This window comes from Polypterus senegalus, chromosome 2 (assembly GCF_016835505.1).
Source record: "Polypterus senegalus isolate Bchr_013 chromosome 2, ASM1683550v1, whole genome shotgun sequence".
Classification (NCBI taxonomy): Eukaryota; Metazoa; Chordata; class Cladistia; order Polypteriformes; family Polypteridae; genus Polypterus; species Polypterus senegalus.
The window spans coordinates 187878415-187892909 of record NC_053155.1 but is presented as its reverse complement, the minus strand read 5'-3'; the positions used below and the strand labels follow the sequence as shown (position 1 = coordinate 187892909).

The following is a 14495-nucleotide window of genomic DNA, read 5'->3' as shown; positions in this document are numbered from 1 at the left end:
TGTCAATGTAATTGTTTTGTCACTGTTGTGAGTGATGAGTGTTGTTGTCATATATATATATATATATATTTACACACACACACATAAACATATATATATATACATATCTATACATATACACATATATATACATATATATATCTACATATATACACATACATATACACACACACACAAATACATATATATATATACATACATACACACACACATATATAAACATATATATACATATACATACATATCTACATATATACACACACAGCTATTTCAGTATCAGTGCAATACGCTGCTTGTTAAAACGGATAACTCCCGCTCTTACGTGCAAGTCTGCGTGGATATTATGAACTATCGTATTTGTTCAAGTTCTATTTAAATTTTAAATAGAAGGAATTTTTATTTAGTCGACAGAAATATCTTTGGTAGGAATGGTAAAACAGACAGGAATATTATTAGTGAATAAATCAACTCAAACCTTAAACAACTTATAATATTTTGCTCTCCATAAAAATATATCCTGTCTAAATTATACAAGTTAGAAATAAAGTAAGCGTTAAAAGAACAAACATTCAAATTTCTTTACTCTTATGTAATTTTATATAAAAATAAACTTAGATTTTAAATATCCCAAAAGATTTTGCTCTCCATAAAAATATATCCTGTCAAAATTATACAAATTCAAATATGAACATGCTGCATAACAAAACCTAGAAATATAAATAAAATGTGTTCCTTTCAGCAATAACAAATCAAATCATTCAGTTGTCTTTGCTCATATGTCATTTTAGAGCTGGACGCCTGGCATCTTTTTGGCCACAGGTTCGTTTCTGTTTGGTGTGAGGTTCTGTGTTGTGGAGATTCTCAGGATGGATTGCAGGTGCTCATCAGTGAGGCGACTCCTGTGTGCTGTTTTGTTAGTCTTTATCACTGAGAAGAGCTTCTCACACAGATATGTGCTACCAAACATGCACAAGGTTCGAGCCGCATGTAGACGGACTTTTTGTTCTTCAAAGTCACCAAAGCGCCGTGCAAACTCAGTGCGCTCAGTTTATCAGCAAAGTGCGTATTTGGGAACACCGTAGTGACGACTTGGTTTAACATTACTTGGCAACAGGGAAAGTGGGGCAAGGTGCACTGGTGCATTTGTGTCTCCCATAAAAGCAGCTTCACTTGAAATCACTTTGTGATTGTGCACGGGTTAAACGTCCGCTGAAGTGTCAGATTCTTATTTAATTATGCTGCTTTCTGTATCTTCTGCATTGCATTCAGGTTAACCTGATGTTTTGTCTCATAGTGCCGTCTTAGATTAAATTCTGTAATTACAGCCACATTAGCTCCACAAATGAGACACACGGGTTCAGTAAACATATACTCAGCCTCCCATCGGTTTTTAAAGGCTCTATTTTCAGAATCAACTTTTCTCTTCAGCATCGTGTGAGCTAGCTTCGCAATAACTTGATTAACTCGGTAAGTGTTTATGGAAAGGCAGCTGAAGCGCTGCATTATGGGATCTGTAGTTTATTGTGTTACCAGCGCTTCATATACCGGGCTTTAATAACAATAATACAGTATATAAAATGATCTCGGGCGGATATAATTACGCCGGGCGGATGTGGCCCGCGCCCTTGAGTTTGACACATATGGACTAAATAGAACTTGAAAAGATATATTTTTTCAAATGTGATCGCGCAATTCAGATAGAGTTGGCGCACTACAGCCTGCATGCCTCAATAAGTCATCCTATCCTCGCTCTAACTTTTTTAACGTTCATCTAATGAATACACTGAGTATGGCTTTACCAAAACAATCATTGATGGCGAATAAAGTATCCATTATTCGAGTATGTAGATCGGGTTATATATATACATATATATATATATACCAGCGTATCGCAGCGAGAAGTAGTGTGTTAAAAAGCTAGAAAAGAAAAGGGAACATTTTAAAAATAACGTAACATGACTGTCAATATACAGTATTTGTTTTGTGAGTGTTACTGAGTGTTGCTGTCATCAAGGATTTGATTATCATTATTTCTTTCAATCAGGTTCGTATTTGTAGGATGTGTTGTGTTCAAGTTACATTCCGTGTTTGTCAATCGTTGTAAAGATGACAGGTTTCATTCATCGATTCGTTTCTTACTGCATCAATAAACAGCTCGTCTTCTTCTTTATCTGAGACCTGACACACTGCATGCACGGTTTTTTACACTGTCTTCCTTTAGCGGGACATTGACTTTTTCCAACGTGTGCTTTGTTTTGGATTTATGAATATGCTTGTATGTATCAGGCGCTTCATATTTTTGCTGCCTTTTCAATTGTGTAATTCGGTTTTGTTCAGCTCTTTGGAACTGTTGCTTTTATCTGTGCACTGCGTCAGTTCCGTGAGCCTTTCGGTGTACATGCATCGAAGTTTCCCAGCTGTGCTGGTGCCATCTCGTGCTATGTCCATGGCTGTATTTAATGTTACCTTAGTCCTGGCACTTAAAACTTTCTCTCGCAGTTTAGCTGAGTTTGTACCAAACACCACCCTGACCATCTCATCTTCCTCTGCATAAGCACAGTCCTTAACCCGTGAATATTTAGTGGGAGTTTGCTATTGGATTGCCGCCGACGGACGGCCTTATATGGGCAGGCACTAAATTACAAACGCCAGCGCAGCCTGTCTATGAACTTAATTTAAAGTGTAGGTTTACATCGTGCTTTGTTTCAAGTAGCAGAACTCATGAATATGGTTGTATATGTCACTTTCGCCGCTTCTTATTGTTTCGCTGCCTTCTCAATTATATAATGCATGTTTTCTTCAGCGCTTTTTTAGGTCTTCCTGGTTTTCTATGTACTGCGTGATTACGTGGGAGGCGTGATGATGTCACACGAAACTCCCCCCGGCGTTGAAGCTCATCTCCATTACAGTAAATGGAGAAAACTGCTTCCAGTTATGACCATTACGCGTAGAATTTCGATATAAAACCTGCCCAACTTTTGTAAGGAAGCTGTAAGGAATGAACCTGCCAAATTTCAGCCTTCCACCCACATGGGAAGTTGGAGAATTAGTGATGAGTCAGTGAGTGAGTGAGTGAGTCAGTGAGTGAGTGAGTGAGTGAGTGAGTGAGGGCTTTGCCTTTTATTAGTATAGATATATATGGCAAAATACCTGCGATTGGCAGCGGAGAAGTAAAAAGAAAAGGAAACATTTTAATAATAACATAACATGATTGACAATGTAATTGTTTTGTCATTGTCATGAGTGTTATATATACACACACAGACACATATATAAACATATATATATAAATATATATATATATACATCTATACACATATATATACAGTTATATATATATATACATATACACACATACATATATCTATACTAATAAAAGGCAAAGCCCTCACTCACTCACTCACTCACTGACTCACTCACTGACTCATCACTAATTCTCCAACTTCCCGTGTGGGTGGAACGCTGAAATTTGGCAGGTTCATTCCTTACAGCTTCCTTACAAAAGTTGGGCAGGTTTTATATCGAAATTCTACGCGTAATGGTCATAACTGGAAGCAGTTTTTTCCATTTACTGTAATGGAGATGAGCTTCAACGCCGTGGAGTTTCGTGTGACATCATCACGCCTCCACGTAATCACGCAGTACATAGAAAACCAGGAAGAGCTCAAAAAAGCGCTGAAAAAAACATGCATTATATAATTGAGAAGGCAGCGAAACAATAAGAAGCGAAGGAAAGTGACATATACAACCATATTCATGAGTTCTGCTACTGAAACAAAGCACGATGTAAACCTACACTTTAAATTAAGTTCACAGACAGGCTGCCGCTGGCGTTTGTAATTTAGTGCCTGCCCATATAAGGCCGTCCGTCAGCGGCAATCCAATAACAAACTGCCACGGGTAAATATTCACGGGTGAAGGACTGTGTTTATGGAGAGGAAGATGAGATGGTCAGGGTGGTGTTTGACACAAACTCAGCGAAACCGCGAGAGAAAGTTTTAAGTGCCAGGACTAAGGTAACATTAAATACAGCCACGGACATAGCACCAGATGGCACCAGCACAGCTGGGAACCTTCGATGCATGTACACCGAGCGCTCACGTGAACTGGACGCAGTGCACAGATAAAGGCAACAGTTCCAAAGAGCGCTGAACAAAACCGAATTACACAATTGAAAAGGCAGCAAAAATATGAAGCGCCTGATAAGCATATTCATAAATCCAGCTACTGCGGAAACAAAGCACACGGTGGAAAAAGTCAATGTCCCGCTAAAGGAAGACAGTGTAAAAAAAACCTGTGCATGCAGTGTGTCAGGTCTCAGATAAAGAAGAAGACGAGCTGTTTATTGATGCAGTAAGAAACGAATCGATGAATGAAACCTGTCATCTTTACAACGATTGACAAACACGAATGTAACTTGAACACAACACATCCTACAAATACGAACCTGATTGAAAGAAATAATGATAATCAAATCCTTGATGACAGCAACACTCAGTAACACTCACAAAACAAATACTGTATATTGACAGTCATGTTACGCTATTTTTAAATGTTCCCTTTTCTTTTCTACCTTTTTAACACACTACTTCTCCTGCGATACGCGGGTATATATATATATGTATATATATATCCCGCTCTACATACTCGAATAATGGATACTTTATTCGCCATCAATGATTGTTTTGGTAAAGCCATACTCAGTGTATTCATTAGATGAACGGTAAAAAAGTAAGAGCGAGGGGAGGATGACTCATTGAGGCATGCAGGCTGTAGTGCGTCAACTCTATCTGAATTGCGCATCACATTTGAAAAACATATCTTTTCAAGTTCTATTTAGTCCATATGTGTCAAACTCAAGGGCATGGCCACATCCGCCCGCGTAATTATATCCGCCCGCGAGATCATTTTATATACTGTATTATTGTTATTAAAGCCGGGTATATGAAGCGCTGGTAACACAATAAACTACAGATCCCATAATGCAGCGCTTCAGCTGCCTTGCATCAGGGTAACCTGAATGCAATTCAGAAGATACAGAAAACAGAATAATTAAATAAGAATCTGACACTTCAGCGGACGTTTTAACCCATGCACAATCACAAAGTGATTTCAAGTGAAGCTGCTTTTATGGGAGACACAAATGCACCAGTTCACCTTGCCCCACTTTACCTGTCGCACTTTGCTGATAAACTGAGCGCACTGCGCACTGAGTTTGCACGGCGCTTTGGTGACTTTGATGAACAAAAAAAGTCTGTCTACATGCGGCTCGAACCTTGTGCATGTTTGGTAGCACATATCTGTGTGAGAAGCTCTTCTCAGTGATAAAGACTAACAAAACAGCACACAGGAGTCGCCTCACTGATGAGCACCTGCAATCCATCCTGAGAATCTCCACAACACAGAACCTCACAGCAAACAGAAACGAAACTGTGGCCAAAAAAAGATGCCAGGCGTCCAGCTCTAAAATGACATATGAGCAAAGACAACTGAATGATTTGATTTGTTATTGCACGTAAGAGCGGGAGTCAACCGTTTTAACAAACAGCGTATTGCACTGATACGAAATAGCTGTGTGTGTATATATGTAGATATGTATGTATATGTATATATATGTTTATATATGTGTGTGTGTATATATGTAGATATATATGTATGTATATATGTGTATATGTATAGATATGTATAGATATATATATATATGTTTATGTGTGTGTGTGTGTAAATATATATATATATGACAACAACACTCATCACTCACAACAGTGACAAAACAATTACATTGACAATCAGGTTATGTTATTTTCAAAATGTTTCCTTTTCTTTTCATTGCTTCTTTAACACTACTTCTCCTACTGAAGCGGGTATTTTGCTAGTATACATATACACACACATATATATACATACTGTATATACACATATACATATCTACATATATACTGTATATAAACATATATATATACAAATCTACATATATATATCCACATATATATATATATTAGGGGTGGGACTCGATTAAAAAAATTAATCCAATTAATTAGAGGCTGTGTAAGAATTAATCTTGATTAATCGTATGTAATCGCACGTAAATTTGCCCCAAATCGCAAATTTTTTTTTTAGTTTAAAAGTGTTTTAGTGGGCTTACAGAATCAAATAATAGACATGTACATGAATATTGTAAACTGAAGCTGTTTTAATTTCTGAAAAAAGCCTTTAAACTGCATTTGAATTCAAAACAGAAACAAAAATATCATCCCTGGTTAAAATTGGGCAGACTTAAAAATAAAGTGGTAGTTTAAGTACTTTAAGTACATTTTCAGAATAGTATTGTCTTTAAATAATAATAACCAAAATTTCAACATAAAGTGCAGTTTTTCTTCTTAAAAAATAAGTCAGAAACATAAAAGGTAATTTGACCAACTTAATCTTTAAACTCTGAGTAACCTTAGCCAAAATTATTTTGTACATTAGGCTAAAACAGTGTGATCATTGAACATTTTGTAATTAGATGTAATCAGAATTACTAACGGTCACGGAAGTCCAATGATCCCCAGTAAGAGCCACAAAGTCCGCTTTCTGTAATGCATCTAATTTTGCTTGCTTTTCAGTGTGCACAAAACCATGCTTTTATCAAGGCTTTGCTCGGAAGTCGAAATGATCAGTCGTAGAACGGCTTTATTCCGACTCTAACATTTTGTAGCTGTGATGTGTGCATCAGTGTAATGGATGTACCAGGAAATCATGCATTGACAAAAGTTCCCCTTTGCTTGGAATTGAAAGTGTGATTAAATGCGTTATTTTTAGCGCGTTATGGAGTACATGCATCGAAGCTTCTCAGCTGTGCTTGTGCTAATAAAAGGGAAACATTTTAAAAATAACGTAACATGATTCTGCTAACCTAATATTTTTCATACGTCCCAAACCAAGGAGATCTGAAGGTAAAATGAATCGGTAGCGCTACATACTCAGTGCATCCCTCTCGGGAATCAACCTCAATGTCGGCATTAGAGGTGAAGACTCTACAATTGCCACAGCGTGTGGCTTGTCTATGCGAGTATGTATGTAGATCGGGTATATATATACATTTATATATATACCCGTGTATCAGTGGAGAAGTAGAAGTTATGAAAAAGGGAACATTTTAAAAATAACGTAACATGATTGTCAATATACAGTAATTGTTTTGTGAGTGTTATTGAATGTTGCTGTCATCAAGGATTTGATTATCATTATTTGTTTCAATCAGGGTCGTATTTGTAGCGATGTGTTGTGTTCAAGTTACATTCCGTGTTTGTCAATCGCTGTAAAGATAAGAGGTTTCATTCATCGATTAGTTTCTTACTGCATCAATAAACAGCTCGTCTTCCTCTTTATCTGAGATGTGACAAACTGCATGCACGGGTTTTTTTACACTGTCTTCCTTTAGCGGACATTCACTTTTTCCACCGTGTGCTTTGTTTCGCAGTAGCTGCACTTATGAATATGATTCTATGTATCAGACGCTTCATATTTTTTTGCTGCCTTCTCAATTGTGTAATTCGTTTTTGTTCAGCACTCTTTGGAACTGTTGCTTTTTGTCTGTGCACTGCGTCAGTTCACGACTGTGTCAGTTCACGTGAGTCGCTTGGTGTTCTTGCATCGAAGGTTCCCAGCTGTGCTGGTGCCATCTCGTGTAATGTCAGCTAAGACCCGCACTTAAAAGTTTCTCTCGCAGTTTCAATGAGTTTGTGCCAAACACCACCCTGACCATCTCATCTTCCTCTGCATAAGCACAGTCCTTCACACGTGAATATTTACCGGCAGTGTTTGTATTGGATTGCCGCTGATGGACGGCCTTATATGGGCAGGCACTAAATTACAAACGCTAGTGGCAGCCTGTCTATGAACTTAATTTAATATAAACTTACGGTTCACGCCGTGCTTTGTTTCCGCAGTAGCTGTACTTATGAATATGCTTATTTGCTTCATAATGTTTTTCTGCCTTCTCAATTGTGAAATGGCGTTTTCTGCTCATCGCTGTTTAGGAGCTTCCTTGTTCTCTACGTACTTACGTATGAGGCGTGATGATGTCACACGAAACTCCGCCCCCCACGGCCATCTCCAACTCAACTTTATTACATTATATGTAGAAAAATAGGTTCCAGTTATGACCCTTACGCGTAGAATTTCGAAATGAAACCTGCCCAACTTTTGTAAGTAAGCTGTAAGGAATAAGCCTGCCAAATTTCAGCCTTCTACCTACACGGGAAGTTGGAGAATTAGTGATGAGTGAGTGAGTGAGTGAGTGAGTGAGTGAGTGAGTGAGTGAGTGAGTGAGGGCTTTGCCTTTTATTAGTATAGATAATTTTTGTCTGGAACCTCCAGAATCAATACTCCCATAAATGATATTCAACTCGTTCAAATCGTTTTGATGTCTACTTTGCACGATGTCAAGCTTTTTGTGGTTACCCCCTATTTTTAACTCTCTTGACATAAAAAAGCGTAATTTTAGGCCATTTTTGGGCCATATTTTATGCATGAAATTGCACCCTTTTTATAAAGTGTAAATCAATAGACATCTTTAGCAAAATGATCAGAAGAACTTAAACTTTTGTTTGTCACATTATCTTACTCCAGGGGTTCACCCTCAAAGAGAAGTGAGTTACTTCTTTTAATAAAACTTTGAAAAAATGAGTATCACCAATGAAAGTATTTAGAGTGTAATTTTATATTATTTCGAGGTTCCTGATCACAAATATGATATTTCTGATATTTGATTTTTTAGTGGTAGCCCTAGCCCAGTAAGATCCACTCCCAGAAGGTGGCAATTTCAAAAGAAAAGTATGTGGAATATCATTTTAGACTATTTCAAGGTCAGTGATTATGAAATTTATGTTATTTTAGATTTTTGATCCTTTACTAACCATCTATGGACCTTTATCAGAGGAGGAAATAATGACAAATTTCTATTAAAATCCAGAATATTTAGATGTTAAACATTCAAATTGAAGGATACATTTTAAAATTTCAAATATTTGACAATATTCTTGTTTATTATTTACTTCTACCTCTTGAAGTAAATCATTATAATTCAAATTTTTAAGATTTATTTTTTATTGGTTTAATTGCCATAACAGGTTCTTTCCCATCACATAAACTTTTTTTCAGGATCCGGGGAGTTTTTAGAAATTCTGGAACTTTTGCAGTATTCCCAACACAGGAGATCACGCCATTTGTAGTTCCTTGTATTTTTTTAGCTCGTACTCCAGGGTACATACTTTTTATTTAACCAAAAACTATTGTGGGTGAGGCTCGGACAATGAATTGTGCAGATTGTTCTACCACAAGCACTGGCACCATCTATTTTTAAATCTGAATTTCATTACAATATTAATGAATGTATATTTAATGAATTGTGTTTATTTTACTTGTTTTGCTTGTGTCTTATTTTGTTTCGGGATCTTAAATCTCTACAATCCGATGTAAAAGTCATCTTTTTTTTTGCGCTCTGGCTTTCCTTTGGTTTTTACCCCTTATTCTCCATTGTTTTGTGCTGCTGTGTACTGAAATTATGTCAAGAGTTTAACCTACGGCCTTTACACATAAAATATGAAAGTGGCCACACACAAAAGTGTCAAGGGACCACAAGTGGCTTAGGGCCTATATTGTACAGTAACTGTTTGGTTCATAAAAAACAAAGTTCCTGTGGTGGGAAAGAACCTATTGTTTGCCACTGTCGATCAGATGCGTTGATGGTTGCTATGAATTGTGGTTCTGAAGACTGTACAATTAATGTCATCAGAGTGACACTATAAAGATCAGTCAACACATATGAGTTTTGTAGGTAGCTTAATAAATACCCATTGAAGTTGTGCATAGAAGTGCTAATTAGATTTTGCAGTTCCTGACTTTTTGTTCCTCCTCCTCCTCACTTTGAATCTTGACCAGACAAAAAAAGAGACTTGATTCTTGGTTACGACTTCTAGCTTGCTTAATGTTTCCTCTCCTGGGGTAAGATTTATAAAGCTTGCATATTCAGTTAAAGATGCCCAAAATGTGTGTATGCAACTTTACACATCAAAGCAGGGATGTATAAAAGAAAACTTAATGAAAAACGCACTTATTGATGGCAACTCTGACTCATGTGCACACAACACTTCAGGGAAATGGGAAATGGCGACACCCTTGATAAAGTAGTGAAAAGCCACCAAACCAGCTAAATGATGACTCATGCTTATAATAACTCCTATCACCCAGCCAACTATTGTAATGTGCTTTGGTATGAGATATGTACATATTAAACCTCAAAAGTGATGAATGTATACAGTCTGCTGTAGTTGCCTTTCAAGAGGGCTGATGGTGCATACTTGCACTGAAAAATTTACTTGGGTTTCCTTCAGTTTATTTTAAATTCCTGTTGTCACTTTTCTGGATTATAAACTAATGCAATCACTTATTGTCAATAACTTCATTAGGTAAAAATGCAGGTGTAATTCACTCCCTCAGTAAAAAAAATGTGCTACACCTATACACATCCAGTTTTTAATGATTCACTGTCTGGCAACAGACACTTACAGGAGGGAACTGGCCAACAGGTCAGAAATATCTCAGCCAAGCTTTAGTTGCATCATGTCTGCTGTGCTGGAAGCCATAAACCGACTGACAAGGTGCTTCATTCAATTTCCTTATGGTGTGGGTGTTCAGATAAAAATAAAAACACAATTTGCAGAAATGTCTGTTTTTTCTAATGGTACTGGTGCAATTGACTTCACTCATATTTTCATAAGGGCATCTATGAGAATGAAGCTGCTTTTCTTAAGCTTAAGTAGTTACATTCCATTATCACAAAAGTAATTTGTGATGACAATAAGAGACTGACAGACATCAGGACTGCTCTGGCACAATGCTGCTTAATAAGGCAATTACTGAGACCATTTACAGATTGATATCAGAAAGTGAAGGTGTGTTTTTTTTTATTCTTCCTATTGTACTCACATCTTGCATGTGATAAGCCATTCATTTATTCAGCCATTTTTGTTTATTTATTTATTTATTTATTTTTTTAAATTTCAGCCATGGTGCCTTTCAGTATATTTGTGCTTGTTCAACTTACATTTAAGTGACCAAATAAAGTTTCTTTGCATGCATCTACTTTAGAGACAAAACCCTCTATGTTTCACTCTTCAAAGGTTTTGCTTTTTGCCTTGCTTCTGTTGTCACCATTGTTTCCCCTTACAGGTAAATCTTTCCATTCCATATGTATGAGGTTGATTAGCTTGGTCCACATACTGTAATGTTATATCAGGGTGGCAACCAACATACTTTCACATGTGTGTTACAAGGTGATTGGGATTTATAAAGGGTAAATTGCTTATAAATGTGTGGTTTTATAAGTTGGATCTTTTTGCTGTACGCATTTTCCTGTTTTTTGATGTATGCATATTTTCATGCTTGAATCCTTCCCAACTTCGAGACAGCTCCTTTGCCTCCTGGCAGTTGTACATCCTAACTCTTGGAATGCCCCTAAACCTCCCATCTGGCCAGTGGTCTGTCCCAAGTCCAGAATATAATATATGCCTATTAAATTTTAATAGAAATTGGTTTCTGTTGCACCTGGATAGTATTAATAAATTCAAAGATATGAATGTATTAATCTAAGAACATTAGAGAAAGAGAAAACACAGATTCTACCTACCCTCAGCCATCGTTTTACTCAGATCTTACCTGTACACTCCAACAATGCACTATATCTCATAAACATTGACAAACTAGGCAAAGTAAGACAAAGTTCTGATGTCATGTCCATAAACTCTAAGGTCCAGCTCCAGTGTCAGGAGTGTTATTTTATCAAAATGTCAGTGACTTCATAATACTGGATAGTGAAAGATATAGCTAATAATATCAGTCTCAGCAGCTTATACATGAGTAAATTATTCCAAGGTTTTGGGGGATCCAATAGAAAACTGCTCCTTCTACTTACAATAGTTTTATCTATTCTGAAAATTTTAAGAAGACTTGAATTTACCATAGAAAAGTGAGGTTTGAAATATAGCTTAAATCACATACTTGCATACCTATAAAATACATATTTTTATGTACGGTATGTGGATTAAATTAGGTAAAACTGCCATTATTGGAGAAAAATGCCATAACAAGCACACTATATTGTTAGCAAGAGTTAATTTGGTGGCTGTAAATTTTTTATGTGATTTAGTAGTTAAGCTAAAAGTGCCTACTGAAGCCTAGTACTATTTTTATCAGTCAACAGAGGGTCCACACCTTCATTAATCAGAATCATAAAAACTTTTATTAATCCAGAAGGAAGTTACTTGTTTTACAAGTATACAGATAGGCAAAGGCACAAGTAACATGAAAACAAATATAAAAAATAAGTATATAAAGTAAAATTTTATATATAAACGTCTATGTGTGGAAGTATGTGTGTGTGTGTCTGCCTGTCTGGCCCGCAAGTGCAAGGTGGCCCGGAAGTGCTAGGCTACAGCATGAAGCTCAAACAAATTGACCCTTTTGCCAAAGTGAAACCATTGAGAAAAGAGAAACTCGCTTAGCCGCTAATACACAAGTGAGTCGAGCATATCAGCAAAACGAAACCTCCGCAGAGAAAGAGAACATCACTTAGCCACTAATTGATTGAAGTGCCAGAATCCGTGTTTTCTAGGAGCCTGGGTGATTTATAGCAGCAATGGGATACCACCAAAATGCTCACTAGGTGTTATGTTTGTGAATGCTGATCTTGGAACTGCTTTTTTATGGGCTTCTCTTGTAGTCCCACCCTTTCGGACAGTTGAGCACATGTATGAGATATAAAGAGTTTGTGGTTAGTAAAATAATGGCGTGCCTTGAGTTGTTTTTGGTTACATAAAGTGTTTCACCACAGAAGAAATGTTGGGAAACAACGCTGTATAGGTATGCAGTGAATTAAATATAATAGATGCTATACATCTAAGTCTCTTACAAAATCTTTAGTTTACTAAACAGTAATAGCACATAAAAGCATTTCACATAATAGTATATATAAGAGAAACATTACACATTCTGAGAACCAAAAAAGTTTTTCACATGAGGAGAATAGACGAGTTATTACACATTCAAGTAGTTGAAAAATGTTGTGGGACATCCATTAAGAATAGAGAACAGCTTATTGTGCGGACAAGTGACTAGAAAAGGAGCTATAGAGTCTGATAGCTGTGGGAAGTATTTTCTATGACATTCAGTGGAGCATATTTATGCAGTCAGTCTACTGCTGTAAACGCTCCTCTGTCCAGCCACAACATTATGAAGTGGGTGATTAGCATTTTCAATAATAGACTGAAGTCTAGACAACATTCTTCCATCTACCACAGTTTCCAAGCTGCTCAGTTTCACTCCTACCACAGCCTTCTGAATTAGTTTAAGATTTTTAATGTTTGCCACCTTCTTTGCTGTACCCCCCTCCAGCACACCACAGTGAAAAAAAAATGGCAGCATGGTTTTACAGACCCTAAAGGATCTGAGTCTGGGTAGGAAATACAGCTTACGCTTCTTATATATGGCCAGTGAGTTCTTAGACCAGTATAACTTGCTATTCTTATGCACCCCCAGGTAATTGTAGTCTTGAACAATCTCCACTTTCACATCGCTAATAGACAGGGGAGTAACTGGAGATTGTGTTCTTCTCAAATCCATGTGCTGTTCTTTAGTTTTACTGATGTTGACCTGCAGCTGATTCAGCTCACACCAGTCAACAAAACTGTCCATAACACTTCCCAGTATTGCAAAGTTATCAGAGAGTTTCTGCAGAGGGCAGCCATCTGTGTTGTAGCTAAAATCCATTGTGTACAAGGTGAAAAGAAACGGTGACGGAACTGTCACATGTGGAGCACACACACAGAACCTCGTAGCTACACTTGCTGTGGCCTTCCTGTCAGATAGTCCATGATCCACAACACTAAGGGAGCATTCACTTGCATTGCAGACATCTTACACCCCAGTCTGTCTGGCTGGATTGCGTTAAAAGCACATGAGAAATCAAAGAATATAATCCTAAAAATTCTTCCTGGCTTGTCTAGGTGACTATGGGCACAGTGCAGCAGGTAGATGATGGTATCTTCAACCCCAGTCCTCTCCTGGTAGGAAAATTGGATCCAATGTAGACCTAACTAGGGAGCGAAGTATTTCCAGGGCTAGCCTCTCATTTATTATCTTCTTTTCATTCAGAATAACTGTCATTTTGAATTTTTATACCAGTTAATTTAAAGGTATATGCTATAAATACTTACACAGATCACAGATAAATAAAGTTTATAATTACAGTATACTCTAATTCGTTTTTTATACCCATACAAGTAGTTTAGCTTCAGGGTTACTGGTAGCATAGGTAATGGGTACAAAGGGTCTATTGAAGGACACGTGTTGGCCTGACTGCATTTTTTTTTAACTGTGATAAGAAGTCAGTCAGTCATTACCCAACCCACTATATCCTAACACAGGGTCATGGAGGACTGCTGGAGCCAATC

General features: G+C 37.1%; 1 protein-coding gene across 1 annotated transcript in view; it reads left to right on the top strand.

The window, feature by feature from the left end:
- The window catches only part of reps2 (RALBP1 associated Eps domain containing 2), a 251133-nt gene that overhangs the window by 79399 nt on the left and 157239 nt on the right, over positions 1-14495 (top strand). The window lies entirely within an intron of this gene.